We start from the raw sequence: 19,711 nt of genomic DNA, 5'->3' as shown, positions 1-19,711 counted from the left end.
TGTGAGGGGATTGAGCCTCTCCTACACAAAAATAAAATGGAGAAGTAAAATAGTGGCATATATTTATAGATAATCTACTTCACATTTGTACTCTGTTCACTGTAATCTTCTTTGCGACAGTCAGGGCTAAACGGCCGAGCATTAGTCTTCTTGCTGGACATGATAATATGTTTATATGATTCGTTCCTATTGGATGTGTGTGTGTGTCGACTCCGAGTCCGTGTGGATCGGGACTCCGTGTCAGGTTTTGACAGCAGTCCATTCACAGACGACTCTTGCAGAAGGCAGCCTGCCCTGCTGCGACTCACTGCACTGGGCACTGGCTCTGTTTACTGGAAGCCTGCTCCGGTGAATCAAGCAAGTCTCTCAATGCTGTGAGCGGTATCTTTTCCCAAACGCGAGCCGCTTTAACTTTGCAGTACCATTGAACCTCATTCTCTCATCCAGGGGAACTCGGCGTGGATTGACATCAACTGCAGTCTCCTTTTTTTTCTGCAGAGAACAGGTTTCACTGCCTGTTCGCTCTTCTTCCCTCTGTCTCTTCGGGTTTCTACTCTGTGGATTGTTGCTTTGACTCCAGGCGAACAGGGGAGCAGAGATTAAATGCTCAGGCAGAACTGTTGATGAGTTAAGACTGAGCAGCACCTTGCCATGGAAGAGTATGTCCGGTCTGGGGGAATGTATGGGCTGAAAGAGGAACCAGCTGCCCGATAAAGCCCTATCTGTCCCAGATAAGTGGAGCATGCATCAGAACTGCAGAGATTCTCTCAACACTGCTGTGTCCTGATCTGCAGAGGAGTTCCTGTTACAATACTGCCTGCTTTCTACACACAGCTATTGTCCAACAGATTTTTTTCTGCCTCTGACTTCATCGCATTTATCGTGACTGTTTTCTCAGAAAGGTAAGGATTGCCTTTAAGAGAACTGAATTTCCCTATTACTTAGGCCTACTATCACTTTACCAACCATATCCAAGAGTGGTTTAATCTATTGAAAAGTCTCTGTCTGCAACTTTCTTGTATCACGTTATTAGGGGAATTGTTTGTCAAATTCAGAGATATACTTTCCAACTCACATATGTGAGGATATCAAGTCATTAATCACACACTGCAGTTGTATATTTTACTCTCCCAGACCACAAACAAACCATCTGTAGGCTGCTTGAAATCTTGAGTTATGAAAAACCAAAGAGCAGGTTTGCCATGAATCAGGTCAACGTTTAAAGAACAGAACTGTTTGAAGTAGGCAAATTAAAATTATCCAAGGGATACCATGGTTAATTGAAAAATGGTTAATAAAAACAACCAGATGTGGATTGATTTGGTCAGCTGCCTCCCTCTCAGTTTCAGTGAATGGAAACTATTAAAATGAGGGGGAACACGTTTATATGAACCAGAACGAACACGTAAAGCACCATTTAATTGGAATTGAATTTATGCCTTTAAAGTTGTAGATAGAGTTGTGCTCCTTGCTGGTTTTTTTTTCATGTAGCCTATCAATGGGTTCCTTGCTTGAATAGGGCTGTATGTTAGCAGTGATCTAAGATCAATGTGGCTGTGATTCTGGAGAGCAATGAGGCTCTTTCAGTCTAGTCAGGGCCTTGACTGCTATATTTTGAGAAGGGAAAACTCTAGAATAGCCTGTCTTTGCATCATAGTAGACAGACAATATTATGTGTAAAACGAGTTAATTAAACTGCAATGCATTGAACTGAAGAACAATATGTAGCCTAATACGACAGGCAGAAACTTGATGTTGAAAATGTGAAATAATTGGTTAAAAATATAAATTCTAAGGAAACGACGAGATATCATCTATCTTGAAACACACAGTTGCGCACAGTGGCAGTAAATTAGATAATTTTACTGCATATGCATTTTTTACCAGTACCAAAACCATCTTGTCAACCTGCATGTGTTAACGACCGGAGAAAAAGCTAACATGCGGAGCGGAGCTCATATATTACCCCGGCCAACTCAGCGTCCTAACGGCTGTGTGTGAAGCAGTGGAACAGAGGAGAAAAACAAAATATCGATCATTCATTGTACAGCATACATTTTACTCCAGTCCAGCATTCCCCTTTCCGCCACTAAACTACCAGCACGATTCTCGATTCTGTCATATTTTGTTAGACGTTACGCCTGATGTGAAAGGCTAATGAAAGTTATATGCACTTGTTTCTGCGTGCGATCAGCCAGCGTTAGATATGGCAATGACAGAATAAAGGTTATCCATTAGCATAATAAGTAGGCTTACTCACAAGATAAAAAAGTGTTTATATTGATAAAAATATTTCAGTAATTCAACGTCTCAATATATATTAATTTATACAAATATGAATAAACCTACCTCAGATGAAGCTATAGGCTATAGCTGATCATCTAGAATGGCTAACTGTATTTTATTGTCTTAGTTTATAAATGGAATAATATATAAATGGAATAATACTTTAGTCCCTTGCAAATAGGCTCTAGTCCATCTATCTCATCAGTCCCATAGGGTAAAATGTAACTTTATTTTTGGCTGCAAACAGGGTAGGTCAAATGATGCAACTAATATTATAACTCAACTGTGAAGTTGTTTTAACAGAGTGTGTGCGAACAGAATCTGCACTCTTAGATTTGTTGAGGCACATTGCTACTCTTCATCCCCAGCCCCTTTCAGAAAGGGGATGCCATTTCACATGTTTCTGCACAAAATGTTTGCAGGAATAGATTAGCAACTGACAGAGGTCACAACCCTTGCTCAATGGAGATAACTCCAGCCTTGTAACCAATAGGGTTAGCTGATGCCGAAAGGGTAGGGAGAGTGTGAGTTAGTAAGATGGGAGGTGAACTTGTAGCCCGTCTCTACCCCTTTTATTGTGTTTCTATGTGAAAACACAATCTCCCTGCTTTTTTGTTTGCCAGTTGAATGATATTTTCACGGGAACATGTAATAATGTCTTTCTAGTTTTATTTCCACTCAACTGCAATACTGGTTGTTTTGATATTCTACATTTTTTATCTACTATTGTGTATTAGTTGAGGATTATGAATGTAATACATCTGCAGAATAGGTATAGGCATGTACATTTTATGAACAGAGAGAGTATCTGGTTAACTGTCAGAAGCTTGTTGAGAAGAGTACCATTAGATACATTTCAAGCTGTTGTGAATCATACACCCATGTATAGCTTAGGCCATTTATAGGCTTCTTAGTGGGTTCTCATGTGTTGGTCTATTTTATGTCTTTTTGCTCTATGCAATCACACTTTCCCGAGCCAATATGCCTTTATAAGCGCGGTATTGTTTAATTCAAACCAACAGTCGCTTTTTCGACCCAGTCTTGTGTCAGAGGGAGTGCGTCCTGTTTCAAAGAACTGCAGCTGTTGATGTACCAGAGCCCGGATTGCTCCTCTGCCTCTCTGTTCATTTCCACTCACAGATCAATAGACTCAGTGTAGTTCTCTATGGATTTAGGGGACCAAACTGGTACGTATTATCATTAGCTCTCTATTCTTGATTGCAGCTGTAGCCTACATTATTGTGATCAAGCAAAATTAGTAAAGTGTTAATTTTAACCTCATAGAGACTGTGTATTTGAGGAGAAGTAGCACATACTGTACAATATCATATTGTGTAGGCTAGAAAAATCAAGAACCACTATTAATGCTTATATTTAATATTTTTTGAATAGATAACACTAAATGCCAAGAGAAGTCTGCTCAGGTATGATTGAGTGGCATGCTAGAGCATCTCCTCCACTTCAATGGGATCATGTAGATGATTTTGCGTCTCCTACAGTTTTGAAGCTACACAACCATACTAGATAGCCTAATCTGTTATGACTGTATTGAGGCAATGCACTATTGATTTTGGAGTTGTATTTATACTGTGACCCCTTTGTGCACACTGGCAATTTTTTTAAATTCTTACTGAACTGAACCCACATTCAGAATGTGACCGTAGTCACATTGGGGCTTTGTTTGACTAGGCTCCTCCAAATAAAGTGGTGTGAAAGTGCCGTTGTGCTTTTTACGAATGCTGTCCAGAATGGCCCGGAGCTGTGCTTTTGCTTTTATTCACAATGTAAGGAACACCAGATTGTGAATGCATGTACTCTTGACCTGTGTCAGAGTTAAAGTGACTTCCTTCGCAAGTAAAATGACACACAATGAGCCCTTCAACGGACACTTAATTATGGTTAATATGTTATCTGTCTTGTACAAAGAGGCGTTTTCGGACACAATCATTTCTGTTGGTGTTTCCCCTTTATAGAGCCCTACTGTGCGGATAATCACTTCCCATTAAATGGAAAAAACAAGGCTGTAAAAAGGGCTAAGGCAAATTGTATGTAATGTGCAGGTCTTTGGGCCAAAATACCACCCCATTTTATGACTGATTTTATTTTAATATTGGCAATCGGTAAAACACTATGAGCCAGGGTGTTCCCCTCCCTGCTATTTTATGAAACATTTGTTTCCACTTGCCAAAGGATTCTGTAGCAGTGGATAATTATTTACCTTCTGAAATGGCAGGTAAAACTTTCTGCTTGCCTTTTTAATTTCCTTCCAAGGACATGACAATTTAGACCCGTGAAAGAAATAGTGAGGATCTTTTTCTATGGCTTCTATATTGTTTTTCCACTGGTCAAGTGGTAGCCATCCTTAGCTTATCTAGCATCTCCTTTTCATTAGTTTGCCCCTTTTGGTGCTCCTCTGAATAGGATTCTGGAAATAAAACGGAAACACAAAGAACTTCAAAGCATAGCTGTAAAACTCATGGCTCGTGGCATAAAACAGCGCTAAAGATGAACAAATATGTTTTGTTACTGGTTGTGGCCAACTATATATATTTTACAGAACCATATTGCATACGTTAGGCATCTCTTTTTCTTGAATAGAACATGTAGTGTGTCATAAGCGGCAGGCATAAGTGTAACCAATGAGACAGTTATATTTTCTCTTGTGCCGTATATTGACAGACTTTTGTCAGCTTTGACAGAAATAATTCAGAAATGTTCTGACAAACATGTAACTTAATTAACTATGTCATTATCAACAAATTATGAAAATAATAATATGAATGTCTGTTATTATTAAATATATTATAAACTTAAAAGAAGTACAACTAAATAGAAAAAGTTATTTTGTATTTGTTTTTAATTAAATAATAATGAAGACTGAATATAGACACAAAATAAAATATGTCTGTAAATATATGTGCGTACACACACACACACACACACACACACACCTCACTTTTGGTGGTACGTGCACTAAAGTTCTTATTCTCAGCCCAAGCCTGACCACACAGTTGGGTTTCGGGCTTGCCGTGCTGTGTTAAGAAATAAAAAAAACAGTGCGTGTCTGTGCACCTTTTAACCTACTACGGCTCTCTCAGCTGCAGCAGCCACTAATGGCACCAGGATTCCAATAATGGTTGGGCCAGGGAAATTTGATAAAACTGATGATGAAATGTATTTTTCTGATGATTGAAATGTTTCGAATAGTGATACGAATAGGCTGGAGTGCACTCAGGAGAATGATGATCCACAAGAATACGAAGGCAGGGCATTGCAGTATCAGGAGAAGCCCATATTCCAATGGCATCTGTTAACACCCATACATCCTAACAAAATACACCCTATGACTGCCCTGCTAATGTGCCTTGCTGGACCTTGTAAACAGCTACCTTTTAGATACAAGATTGTATTTAATTACTGAGAAATGCGGTATGACAAACAGAGGATAGCGACAGTGTTACATTTCATGCTCAGAGCCGTCATTACCCTAGCTAGATCAGGAATGGGCAACTTTGATGGGGTAAAAGGCGGCCACAAAATCTGAACTCATCATGAGGGGCCGCAGTGGCTCGCGGGTCTGTCTACCCACATCCATACCCACACATAAGTTAAATGTTGTTGGGGCTCTCACCCACCTAGCGAACAAAAGAGTTTAGCGGTCCCCCCTTGACAGCGGAGAGAAAAAATGTACGTTTTAGAGTTAATTTCCTGCAATTGCCATGGGTGTAAAAAAATGTTGCAGTTGTAAAGCAAGTTTGCTGCAATTCCAATAATTTTGCCATGGGTTGGAGGCAAAATTAGCAGTTTTACAGATAATTTCCTGAAATTCTACATATTTTACTATAGGATGTAGGGAAATGTTTGCAGGTTTTCATATGATTTCTGAGTGAGAGTGACGAGAGAGTGATAGCTGGCTAGACTAATTTACAATTATTTTTTTTACTGACATGGGCTAATTGAGTGACTGCCAGTGACTGACATAACAACAGAAAAACTGCTGATGCACAACCATATTTCGAAATTGCACCTTCTGTGATCAGAAGGGGTTTCCTGTGTCCTGGATCATACAGCACACTCAGTACTGTGCCCTCAAACAGAGACGATCCTTGGAAAAGCTGCTCTTGACAAAGATGCATTGTTGAGGTTAGCCTATAACCCACTGCACTGAGTGGCTACATCTACGAAGCTCATCTTGACTACAGTGAGAGAGCTTGTAACAAGGCGGCAACTGTCACAGCTAGACCTGCAGAGGTCTCTCTGTTGACCATATAGCGGTATCACTCTTCTGTCCCTGACAAAACAGAAGCTATACGGTGGGTCAACTCAAGAGGAATTTCCAGGGGAAATGCTGAAAAACAGAGGACAAATAAATGCCACTCCCAACAGAGATGCGTAAACGCCCAACTGAAGCCGTTTAAAAAAAAAAAAAATCTCAATATTAAATATTTTCTGGGTAACGATAAAGTACCTTATTGTGATTATGTTTTACAATTTCAATTTAAAACAAACAAAAATAGCTTCTTAGCAAATTAACATTTTCTCAAGCAAGAATTTTAGACTGTCTGGGAGTGGTCTGAGTGGAGAAGGGAAAATGGAAAACTAGCTGTTGTTGGCAGAGAGGTTTGGATTTCTATTTCTTATTGGTCTATTAATTAATTTACCACCTGGTGATGTCACCAGGCAGGCCAAAACTCCATCCCATAAAAACAGGCTGAAATTTCTGCCTGCCTTTTCAAACAGCTCTTAGACAAAAAAGGGCATTATTGTAATTTTCTCAATTTCACAGTATTATTCCAACCTCAATGTTGAAAAATATACAAAACATAGGCGAATCACGTTTTTGACTGCACTGGGCCTTTAAGTGAAATATCGGCCATTGGGGAGGTGAGATTTAGTTCCATTTGAGCCTGAATGTAAGAACATAGCTTTAGTCTGGCAATGAGACTGTGAAGTAAAAACTGACTTCCATTGGACTGAACTATTTGTTCTGTCCTGTACCTCAATATATTTGGTGTTGATGTTTTACTCTAATACTGTTTGTGGCACACCCTAACAACATGTTGCTAGTCCGTCCTTACAGCAAACACTCTGCTTGGGTGCTGAGGGCATCTAGCCTGAGAGATGAAGCCTGGATGATTTAGCAATGATGTGATTTCTACAGTTCCGTCAGAAAGAATTCACACCCCTAGACTTTTTCCACATTTTGTTGTGTTTCAGCCTGAATTTAAAGTGGATTAAATTGAGATTTTGTGTAACTGGTTTACACACAATACCCCATAATGTCAAAGTGGATTTATGTTTTTAGAAATGTTTAGAAATTAATAAAAAATGGAAACGTGAAATGTCGAGTCAAAAGTATTCATCCCCTTTCTTATGGCAAGTCTTAATACGTTAATGAGCATGGACTCACTCTGTGTGCAATAATTGTTTCACATCATTTTTGAATGACTACATCATCTCTGTACCCCACACATACAATTATCTGTAAGGTCGCTCTGTCGAGCAGTGAATTTCAAACACTGATTCAACCGCAAAGACCAGGGAGGTTTTCCAATGCCTCGCAATGGGTAAAAATGAAAAACAGACATTGAATATCCCTTTCAGCATGGTGAAGTTAATAATTACACTTTGGATGGGTTATCAATACACCCAGTCACTACCATGATACGGGTGTCTTTCTTAACTCAGTTGCCGGAGAGGAAGGAATCCGCCCAGGGATTTCTCCATGAGGCCAATGGTGACATTAAAACAATTAAAGAGTTGAATGGCTGTGATAGGAGAGAAGTGAGGATGGATCATTAACATTGTAGTTACTCCACAATACTAACCTAAATGACAGAGTGAAAAGAAGGAAGCCAGTACAGAATAAAAATATTCAAAAACATGCATCCTGTTTGCAATAAGGCACTAAAGTAAAACTGCAAAAAAATATGGCAAAGAAATAAACTTTATGTACTGAATACAAAGCATTATGTTTAGGGCAATAGTACCACTATTCAAATGTTCAAGCATGGTGGTGGCTGCAACAAGGACTAGGGAGTTTTTAAATTATAAAAAGGGCTAAGCAAAGGTAAAATCCTAGAGGCAACCATTGTTCAGTATGCTTTCCAAAATACACATTCACCTTTCAGCAGGAAATAACCTAAAACACAATGCCAAATATACACTGGAATTGCTTACCAAGATGACATTGAATGTTTCTGGGTGGCCTAGTTGCAGTTTTGACTTAAATTGTCTTGAAAATCTTTGGCTGTCTAGCAATGATCAACAACCAACTTGACAGAGCTTGAAGAAGTTTAAGAATAATGTGCAAATATTGTACAATCCAGGTGTGAAATGACTCACAGCTGTAATCGTTGCCAAAGTTGATTGTAACATGAATTGACTCAAGGGTGTGAATACTTGTGCAAATTAGATATTTCTGTGTTTCATTTTCAACACATTTGCACAAATGTCAAAATACATGTTTTCACTTTGTCATTATGGGGTATTGTGTGTAGATGGGAGATACATTTTTTAAATCCATTTTGAATTCAGGCTGTTACACAACAAAATGTGGAATAAGTCAATGGGTATGAATACTTTCTGAAGGCACTTTAAACAAGAAAATGTAACCATTTTTAAATCCACTGTAATTTGTTGTGGCCTCACATTAGCTAGCTAGCCATATTTATATCATTTTTACTCAAAAAAACGCAGTTAGAGACTATAACGACGGTCATTTCTCTGTTGTAGCATAATACAATGAATCTAATGTTGTAACAAAACAATGGACAGTAGTGAGGTTATGGTTCGTATTAAACAACTGAAATAAAGTGCCACATTAGCGACAAATGTTACAACATTGCGACACCCCAGTGTGATTAAGCAGTAAGAAAGTGGACTGGCTCTACAATATGCCCACTATCCTGCCAGGTCTAAATCCCTAGTTCGGGGTGTGAAAAGAAACACAGAGACCCAAGGAGCAGGGCTGCATTGAATGCAGATTGTGTCGGATTAACACGGGGAAGATTGAGCGATTGTGGCCGTGGTGACTTTCCTGTACAGCTTTGCTTGTACAGCTGCACCAGGCCTGGCATCGTACTGACGCTTGCCCAGAATGGGCTATATTTGGGTTTATCTGTCTGACAGTTAGATTTTCAGTTTTATTAAAAAAAAAATTGTATCAGTTGGAATATCAAAATGTACAGAGCTTCTTGTATGTTCCAAAAGTGTATTTAAAAAATGACGTGATGAAACTACACTCAGAATCTATGCCTCCCTCCAAATAAAGTGTGGAACATTAGTAGGTGGTATTTCTGTCACAAAATCACACAAACTATGACTTCTTTTACCATTCAGGGGACTTGTTTGCTGAATAGTGATTCACCTCCTACTAGGTTGGTTGTAATTAAAAATGGTATGAGAAATATAACCCCTACCACCACACACCTGGCATTATCATCTGAACTGAGCCACATGTCTCATGCCTGAGTTGGTATTACCATTAGCATCCTTTAAGACATGGAATAAACAATGTGCTCTGTTTTTTTTTTTTTTTTGCACTTCTTTCAGTTAGGAAATTGAAGATTACCATAAATATTAAACTTTTACACTAAATTAGGTTTAGTTGTATATATGAATGCTTATTGTGCGCAAAGGATTTGTTACACTTGAGTGAGCGCTGAATTAAAATATATAGGCTATTGTCAGTAACATGCAACATGAACATCCCTTTTCTCAATCCCCTGCAGCAACTGGTGTAAGCCATGCAATTGGGTAGTTGATGGAATAAAATACTATTTAAAAAAAGAGAGACAAAAAGAGGGGAGGCAGGGGTGTATTTTTGTCCTTGCAGAGCTGCACTGGTTGCCGCTCGTGGCATTTCCATCATTCATCACCTCGAGCTGATAACTAGCAAGTCTGGAGCGAGCTGACAGGATGCATCCAGCCCCCATTACCATCAGAAATAGGTCCAGCAGGCCCTAGGGCAGCCAAGGAGCCACAGCTCCAAAAGGGAGCCTGTTCAAAGTCTCTAAAAAGTTGGCTTTGTTGTGCCTGATAACATCTAGGATTGGCACAGGCACCTTTTTTTTTGCATTGCCTGAGAGATCCTCCTGTTGTTAACCCTGTAGCCTTTACTAAATGAACAGCGTTGTGGAAACGTAGCCTCGAGAACTTGATGAATCTGACCATTAGCAAAAGTTGTAAACATTTTGGATCTAAGACATGCTACACAAATCCTACATACCTAAGTGCATTAGCCAAAAAGGGGACATTTGTCACACTTTGTATTTTTTACATTGTTGTTTTTCCAATTTACATTGTAGGCCAGGGATAAAATAATGTAGTGTAGCCTATTTATTTCCTTGACATTAGTGGACTTTCAGATTTCTCAGAGAAATGTTCCAATAAGGTGTTGATATTTGCATGAATAACAACTGGAGCATTCACCAGTAGCCTGAAACAAAATGCTATTTGACGTTACATACACTACCGTTCAAAAGTTTGGGGTCACTTAGAAATATCCTTGTTTTTGAAAGAAAATCACATTTTTTTATCCCTTAAAAAAAATCAAATTGTTCAGAAATAGAGTTTAGACATTGTTAATGTTATAAATGACTATTGTAGCAGGAAACGGCAGATTTATTATGGAATATCTACATTTATTTTGGAATATCTACATAGGCGTACAGAGGCCCATTATCAGTAACCATCATTCCTGTCACGTTCGCATTAATTATTCGGGAGACAGGCGCAGGAATGCGTAATAGGGTTTTTTATTGAGCCCAAATTATGGCATGCCAAGTAAAGGCACGGTGACGAAGACCAAACAAACACGTAACAAAACACAGGGTAGAAACCTAAAACAAAAGAGCGAGGAGTACCTCGAATAAATAAGGGCAAGACCCGTAATCATTTGCGGAATCCACAATGGCACGAAAGCCAAAACACACAACACAGGTACTCACACGTATCTACCGACATTGTAACAATAATCGACAGCCCAATGGAAACCAAAGGGCATACTGATACAAGTAATAATCAGTGGGAATCGGGGACAGGTGTGTGTAATGAAAGTTCCGGAGGGATCTGTGACAACTCCTGTGTTCCATTATGTTAGCACAGCTGTAAACTGTTGTCCTGATTAAAGAAGGAATAAAACTGGCCTTCTTTAGACTAGTTGAGTATCTGGAACATCAGCATTTGTGGGTTTAATTACAGGCTCAAATGGCTAGAAACAAAACCTTCCTCCTGAAAATCATCAGTCTATTCTTGTTCTGAGAAATGAAGGCTATTCCATATGAGAAATTGCCAAGAAACTAAAGATCTCGCACAAGCTGTGTACTAATCCCTTCACAGAACAGCGCAAACTGTCTCTAGCCAGAATAGAAACAGGAGTGGGAGGCCCTGGTGCACAACTGAGCAAGAGGACAAGTAAATTAGAGTGTCTAGCTTGAGAAACAGATGCCTCACAAGTCCTCAACTGGCAGCTGCCTGGAAGGCCAGAATCCCGGAGTCGCCTCTTCACTGTTGATGTCGAGACTGGTGTTTTGCGGGTACTATTTAATGAAGCTGCCAGTTGAGGACTTGTGAGGTATCTGTTTCTCAAACTAGACCCTCTAATGTACTTGTCCTCTTGCTCAGTTGTGCACCAGAGCCTCCCGCTCCTGTTTCTATTCTGGTTAGAGCCAGTTTGTGCAGTTCTGTGAAGGGAGTAGTACACAGCATTGTGCGAGATCTTCAGTTTCTTGGCGATTTCTCACATAGAATTGCCTTCATTTCTCAGAACAAGAATTGACTGACGAGTTTTAGAAGAAAGGTCTTTGTTTCTGGCCATTTTGAGCTTGTTATCGAACCCACAAATGCTGATGCTCCAGATACTCAACTAGTCTAAAGAAGGACAGTTTCATTGTTTCTTTAATCTGAACAACAGTTTTCAGTTGTGCTAACATAATTGCAAAAGGGTTTTGTAATGATCAATTAGCCTTTTAAAATGATAAACTTGGATTAACTAACACAATGTGCCATTGGAACACAGGAGTGATGGTTGCTGATAATGGGCCTCTGTACGCCTATGTAGATATTCCATAAAAAGTATGCTGTTTCCAGCTACAGTAGTCATTTACAACATTACTAACAATATCTACACTGTATTTCTGATCAATCTGATGTTATTTTAATGGACTTTTTTTTTCAAAAACAAGAACATTTCTAAGTAACCCCAAACATTTGAACGGTAGTGTACGACAATTACAGATATCAACATTGTATTTTTTTCTAATGTTACTGAAGTTAAATTGTGTTGTTGATGTGCTTAGCCTAAGTGTAAATACACTGTTTGTCGATTTTCATGTATTACTTCCATACCATTCCATCTCTGTTTTTTGCCAGATAGAAGAGGTTTTAATTCACGTTAGGTTCACAACTAATACCTATAGGGGTCACTGGTCTGCACTAAGGATGGTTAATAACTGAAGTTATGATTGGACATTGAATCAGTGTGGAATTTCTCAATGTTTGCAATCTGGTGTCATGAGTTCTCAATTTTATTAAACCATCACACCATGTTCAAGTCATACCATTAGGAACCAAGTAGACAAAGAGAAAGCATTGTGGAACATGTCAACAACGACAATTCAAGTCTTGTGTTTGTGGGGAATCTTGGGTTGGGTCCTATTTAAGCAATTGCCTTTGTCAAAGCCACATTAGTCCTGTAATTAGATTATCTTCTGTCGCCGTGGCTTAGTACATTTTGTTGTTCTGTGAATGCTTCGCCCGTGTCAAGAAACATTTAAGTAGATATCTCACAGGGAGCCTGTTGTCTTGTGAGGAGATTTCCACCACTAAACAAGGGCCATTATCGAGATATTACCCTCTTTCACAGCATGGTGCTTGCTCTGTTATCACAAGTCCTCCATATTCATATGGAGTTTTTAACTCCCTATTATAATTTTGTATAATTTAGAGCTGTGGTAATTATACTTCAGTGGATTACCTGTGCAGAGATACCAGAGATGGCAATCTATACCTCATGTTGGCTCGGCGTAGCAGTTCAAAGGTATGACCTAGACTGAAATTTTATCAGTTTGTATAACACAGAATGGGTCAACCTTTCAGGATTTGTTTGGGAATTTGAATTCCTTTGGTATTCAAAAGGAGAGGGTTTATGACAGGAAAGATAATTTTCCCAGTGAATATTTTATCTCCAATTCGCTTACAGTTTGCTGTATCATCCTCTGTGTCTTTGGATTTGCCGACTTTGGTCCAGTTACTCTGAGTCGTTTGTTTTCCCTCCTTTGTTATCACAAAAGAGCAAACACATCTTAAACATACACAAGGTGCAGAAGCAGTGATTGCTGTATCGGTTGTCCTGCTGTGGGTGGTAGAGGGCGATAACGTTGCCAGTAAGCCATTTACATTAGAATCATTTTTTATCACGCCAAGACTCTGATTCTTGGAAAGATTATTGTCCATTGAAGGGAGGCACGTCCTTTTGAAAGGACATATTTTTGCACGTCTGACGTTGTAGCTTTAACAAAAGGGATTAGAAATAAGATGCTAACACTCAATATATATCTGTTATATTGAAGAAATATATATCAATGAAATGGAATGTGGCTGTTTAATACCGTAGGTTGCAATATGTGTCATGTTTGTTTATTGTTCAGCCCTTTGGTTATATAGCAACATGTAATACAGCAATTATAGTAAATTGTTTTCAGTTTCATAGAGCACTGACAATGTATTCTGTTTAAGTTTTATGCATGTGGAAAAAACAATCAATTCTCACTATAATTTTATGGAAAAGCCCACAATGTTTACACCTTGAAGATAACACAGCTGAAACTATTTCAACATTTTATGACTTCCTCTTTGTTTAAAGACGATGAGTTGTTGCAACCCAGTCAGTCTACAGTGGGCCTACACACAACTGGGCTCCACTCTGTTACAGTTACGCAGACGGGCGTGCTCAATGAGCCAATCCAAGGACGTTTGCATCACAATCGTTCGTATAACACTGGGTGAACACATGTTAATGAACCTGTAACTACTCAGATGAAAGCTCAGCCCAAAAGCTGCTCTCTGTCACAACCCAAGGCAGAGGGCAACAAGCACTGATACTGATCGAACATGGCCTTAAATATGATGTAAATTCATTCATATAGCTCCACAACCAAACCAGTTTAAAATGACTGCATTGAATGAATGAGTATTTATGATATTACAGTGTCTAAAATCTGTTATAATAGTTATACTTAATATAATATACTGTACTTCATGTTGTACGGTGCATTGGAGAGGCAAACCATTCATTTGCAAGCAACAGTATCTTAAAAAAAGGTAAATATACGAAACAAGGTTTAACAAGTTGCATTATGTTAGTCAATATTTAGGGCTGACAACTGATTGCTCTCAAGAAATACTACACCAACTTCTTTTTGCCTCCTGGTTTCCTGATGAGAGCCAACCAGTGTTATTCTACCTTGTTTAGCATGCAATGACATACAACACTTCCCTTGTCTCACAAAGGCATTCATGTCGTCTTTTCGAGAAAATGTAGAGGGTGAAGTTTGACGTGTCTGCTCCAGTGCTGGCTCAATGTGTTTGTGTTGCTGCTCTAAGGGAAAGGTCCTTGCTCTGCTGTCTATTTTAGTAAGGGCTGAGATTATAGCATCCCTCATTTTGCTTTCGTTTGTCCTTCCTCGGAGCCATAGGAAGGATCAAAGCCTCAATTAGATAGTGTGCCAGGACAGGAAAACTGGAGTATAATGTGTCATCTTAAAGAATTAGCACACCTTCCTAAACTATTGTTTTGCCTATACTGTACACCACACCTCTGTGCACTTTATATATACAATCATATCACTCTATAGTGTCTCCTACCATACCCTTTTTCTTTTTTGTCTTCCAGTGATAGCAAAGATTTGTCTAAATGGAGATAAATTGGCTGCTTACCTACTTGCTCCACATCCATTCTAGATGTTGCTTTTACGAGTCATCGTCTGTGTTAAGTTTTTCATGTTTAGTGTTGCCACCCACCATCTTAAAAATTAACCTTCCTGTTGAATAATGCCTCACGATCATGGTGAATTATTGATGGGCCTGGTCCTTAATAGAGGGAAAGAGCAGGCTTTTTACCCATTCATCTGCTTATTTTCATCCTGTTGTACAGAGAGATTAAAGCTGCTCACTGGTGCAATTCATGGTAAAGGTAACCACACTTCCACTTGCATGGAGGAAAAAACAAGTATTGTGAACCTAACGGTATACTTTTTCAGTATCAACACTAAGTATTATGTGTTCTCTCTGTGTACTGTATACAACTAATGTGTTGTATCCGCGTGGCAAATTAAAGCTCAGACAGCCTTGGCGATATGCCATAGCCTTGGAAGTTCTCTCTCTGACCGGGTTGTTATTAGATGTGGAAGTTTGATTCGGGAATACGTCAGCACAGATGAAGTGGACAACATTGACCCGACACCCAGTATTTTGTGCCAAGTGCCTGTCTGACTTTGTCTTCACCAATACCGCATTGTATCATTTTTTAATGAGCGCAACACTGATGCATTCCGCTGAAATTGAGAAGATGAGCTAAGGAGAACTTGGCTGGGCCAACTGCCGAGCTTCATTTTGTGATCCCTGATTTGTTATGACTAATTTAGGCGCAGCATCATGGCACAATGGATCATAGGACAAACGCCTCTGTTGTGCTCATGAAATGCTCTCTGAACAGAAATCCTACTAAATATATCCACATTGGGTTGTCTGTCTCCCTGCATCCAATGTCATACTGAGAGTATTCCATGCACTATCTGTCTTTTTCAAGGATAAATGTATAGAATCAAGGACTTATTGGAGTTGATTGGCAGGTACTATCGCCATGAGACACCTATATAATGGTGGGTCTCACAATTCTGACCTCCTTATTTATCTTCCTGTATTAATGTCAGCCTATTAATTCCTGAGCTGAGAAGCATTGACAATGGCACCATCTAACAGCTATGGCAGAACAATTCTTATCTCCTTTGTCTCGAAAGGAATAGTTTTGTGCTATCAGTAAATGGAAATTACATTTTCAAATTTGATTTGCTATAATCCACTTAACTTCCACTTAAACATCAAAATGACCACTAATAATGTATGGAACCTGTATTAGAACTTGTTACCATCTGAAATCATCTAGCTATAATCTACATGGAGAGGCAGGTATAGGCTTCTCTCAGAACTGATAGGGTTTTCTGTTGCATTGCTAAAATTATTGTGGGGTTATGGATTCCATACTAGTGGAGAAAGGGCAAAACAACACAAACCATGTTATGGTACAGCCCAATAATATTTTCACATTCCTAAATACAAAAAAATAGACATATTTCCATGCTGAACCAGAGAAGATATTTGAACCACTGTTTGGGATCAGAATGTAGACATATGATATGGTATGTAATAGAGATGGTGTAGATTTCCCACCAATATGTTTATTCCTGGTTTATTGTTGACTTGTATTAACTAAGTGAATTCGTACATAGTTATATGTCTTGCTCATCCAATACATATTTTGGTTAGTGGCCTTTTTCCTTTTTCTCCCCCAATGTTTTATTAATGACCTATCTTAGGTCATGATTGTTTTATTTAGTAGCCATATGTCCTGGCCAATGGGGAATGCGCTAATCGATTAATTGAATGGCCAGTAAAAATGATTTATGGAGAGAACACAAAGAGCAATAGGCGGTACAGTTCCAAACTTAGAGATGTATTCACTGTGTAGTCTACACTACTGTATCATTCTCTATGGTGGAGGTGTAGCAAAACTGAATGGTTACTCTTTGCTACATTCAGAGAAAAATCCCAATATTTAGTTATATTCTGAAAAAACTGTGTTCATATACTCCGAGATTATTAAGTAGAGCTAGTTAATAACTGATAATGGGAAAAGACTTACCTGACTCAGATCTCTGAGTTGTAGATTGGTGTCTACGATTGCATGACAGTGCGAATTGTCATTGTTTTAGAAGCAAAATGGAGGACCAGTATTTTATTTTTGTCCTGAAAAGACAGCTCTGACTACTGCAATATGTTTTGGACAAGGGAGAGGGGCGGAATTAATTGTTAGCTAATCATTTTTTACTGGACTAGTGAGAATGTACACACACAACATTTATATAAGAGATTGTACGCCATCTGTTGCGACATTTCATTTTTCCTAAAATAGTGGAGTGACCCAATTTACCACTGCTACTTCAGAAAAGTATGATTTTTTTGGTTTTGCTTTGTGTGCCCCCTTCCCTTCTCATCCCTCCCAGAATAGCTGTAGCAAAGCTTTTCTGGTGAGCAGTGTGTGTTTGACCTAGTATTTCGCCATGATGATCTCTGTCAGGGTCATGGGGCTGTGTTCAGGGGCAACAGCAGTTGCTGTGTTTGGTTGTGGTGTCAGTCATGCTCCTTGTTCTGACTCTGCTCCATGCTGCTCTCAATCATTCCGCCACCGAGGGGTCAGCGACTTGATTCCACTCCCCGCCATTTCGAACTCAGTGGGACTCCACAAGTCATCTGATCACTGGCTCAATCTCTTCCCCACCGGCGGGAGAATTTTCTGATTTACGCTTGCAAATTGTACATCTGTAGCAGTGTCAGAGAAGAAATGCAATCTCTTTAAGGAATATATTTCCTCAACGAGCCAGGCTAGGTTACTCCATGACTGAGCCACAGGTCCCTAGGTATTTTATGCCTTCAAAGATTATAATTTTGTACTTGGTAAGACATGAGGATAAGGAGAGTTTGGACAAATGTGGAAAGGACTATAGTGTGAATGTATGATTATTTATTTTTTTAAACCAAATGGGAGCAGCTATATTTTCATTCAACATGTGCTGAACCAGCACACCAAATCGTTGGATGCGATTTACATTTTGGTGAATCACTGGCCCCCTTTTTTACATTGTTGGGATGTTCCGTGACAATTAACATCCCTACTCTTTCTTGAAGCCCGGGGGCTAATGCAGAGGTCAAGAAACACCTGCAGGCTGTCAATCTTTTATTGTAACCTAGACCCACCCCCCTCTGTCGCTTTATCCTGTCTCCTCCCCATTCTTCCAGACCTCGTTTCATATAATAGCCAGCTCTTCCTCTATTCTCTTGTGGCCCCCTTCAGCAGCTTGAGAGGGACAACAGATCTTTGTCCAAAGGACTTAGCATTCTTTCACATCTGCCACTTGTTCTCGGGGCCCGTCATTCAAATTTCAAACTCTTCCTTTTTAATAGCTCCCTTCCTCCCGAATAGTTAGCTTTTGTTGCTTTTTAATCAAAAGAACAAATGGGCTCCGCAATTCACGTTTGTCACTCTTACGTCGATTTGATTATAAAGCTGTCTGCCGGTGCTTTGGTTGGATACAGCAAGTGCACATATGTTGAAAGCCTTTGGGCCAACACCTCTGTGGCTTCTCTATCTCTCCGAGTGCATCTGTCTGCATTTGCCTCGTATTTAGCAAAGACAATGCTGTGCCTGTTGACATTTCACAATCTGTTCTTACCATTCACAGTACATTGACCTCCTATCATGCTTCTTGTGAAATTGAACGTAGCCTAGGATGATGATTCCTCTGACAACTTTCAATATGACAGTTGACGCTTTTAAGGCCCGTCTCAGATCAAATCAGAGTCAAGAGTTGGTTAAGAAAACAGTCAGGATATGATCACCGGTGGTTTCGGCTCTAGCTACAGGGTAAAAAAGGTCTCCAGCAGAGAAGGGAGACCTCGGCACGTTTAATGATGAGAATGGCAGGCAGGCAGACTCCCCCATTCGCCTTTGGTGTCTCAGCATGCTAAACACTCTCAGCATGATACAAAGATTATTAAAGTATAGAACTGTTATCATCCATTTACAGAACACCCATTCTCCATGTAGTAGAGATCTGCCGTCTCTTTTATTTATTTATTTATTTATTTTCGATGTGGGGGAGCATGCTGCCTCTGAGGCAGACAGCGCAGTGCTGTTGAAGACATTCTGTCTTTGTCCGCTGCAGCTGCTACATCCCTACATATATGATGCTGATATAGAAGCCTAGTCATACTGATACAGTACCATGGCCTCAAGCAAAGGAAACGTTTTCTTGTATCTGCTCCAGAATGGGTTTTTCACGAAAACTACAATAGTGCATAAATGTGTTTTTAGGTCATAAAGGATTTCAATGCAACTCTCTTTTTTTAGTGCTCTTCGGTTGTACTGTAGTTTAATTTTCAAGATAAAGGAAACTAGGTTCCTGTTATGACGATTTTGTCCTATATTGAAAAAGCTATGAGCGCCGTCCCTGCTCCTCATGAGGCAATTGTGAAAAGTAAAGTCTGAATATGTTTGTGGTCTTTCAAGGTCATCTCAATTCCTATTGCAGACATGATACAGAGTTGGCATATTTTATGTTTGCTTTATCCAATCCAATTTTGTATG

General features: G+C 39.4%; 1 protein-coding gene across 2 annotated transcripts in view; it reads left to right on the top strand.

The window, feature by feature from the left end:
* Positions 1–327: 327 nt before the first annotated feature.
* The window catches only part of LOC139406913 (adhesion G protein-coupled receptor L2a), a 197,838-nt gene continuing 178,454 nt past the window's right edge, over positions 328–19,711 (top strand). Inside the window, exon 1 of one of the 2 annotated variants that reach the window (XM_071150072.1) lies at positions 328–902. The gene's annotated coding sequence lies outside the window, so the exon portion shown is untranslated. The remainder of the gene's footprint in view (positions 903–19,711) is intronic. The other variant, XM_071150070.1, reaches the window with a different exon arrangement.

Source organism: Oncorhynchus clarkii, chromosome 4 (assembly GCF_045791955.1).
Source record: "Oncorhynchus clarkii lewisi isolate Uvic-CL-2024 chromosome 4, UVic_Ocla_1.0, whole genome shotgun sequence".
Lineage (NCBI taxonomy): Eukaryota > Metazoa > Chordata > Actinopteri > Salmoniformes > Salmonidae > Oncorhynchus > Oncorhynchus clarkii.
Note: the sequence above shows the minus strand (reverse complement) of the source record. Positions and strands in the feature narration are given on the sequence as shown.